We start from the raw sequence: 620 nt of genomic DNA on the forward strand, positions 1-620 counted from the left end.
GCACGCTAATGGGACTCATTATCGGTTCACAAAACAAACTTTGTTTCGTAGAAATACTATTATTTACAATAGATACCCTTAAAACGGCGGAAGTATAATAGAAAATCGACCCAACTGTTTTTGTTAGAGAAAACGGTGAGGTGCCATCATTAAATCCCGAAACTTATGCACTGCTGTTGGCGAGGTTGGACGCGGAGGAGCGGCGGTGGTGGGCGGTGGGTGGGCAGGAAGGCGATCCTAGTGGGCGGCGTCACGTCCAACGAAGGGGCGGGGATAATCCCAACTGCCGCATGAAAAGGCCACGCAAACATGACAGGCTGGACTCTATGAGATGCTGTTGGGAAGGTGTGCAAGGAGTAGCGGCGTGAATGACCAGCTGTGGGTAACGACGGAGATCGAACATAAGCCATCTGGCAGAAAACGGTTCTCCTAGAGCTATTCAAATTTTAAACGAGATGCAAGATTATATGATAATTGAGTAGCTTGAAGTTCCAAATAGGTAATTTGTGTTGATCACTATTACTATGAATAATATGAACGAAAGAAGTAGAAGAAAAACATCATAGTTTGCAAAGTAAGCACAGTCCCACAAAAAGAACTGAACTTAAGGATAACAGAAA

The sequence above is a fragment of the Penaeus monodon genome, chromosome 27, assembly GCF_015228065.2.
Source record: "Penaeus monodon isolate SGIC_2016 chromosome 27, NSTDA_Pmon_1, whole genome shotgun sequence".
Lineage (NCBI taxonomy): Eukaryota > Metazoa > Arthropoda > Malacostraca > Decapoda > Penaeidae > Penaeus > Penaeus monodon.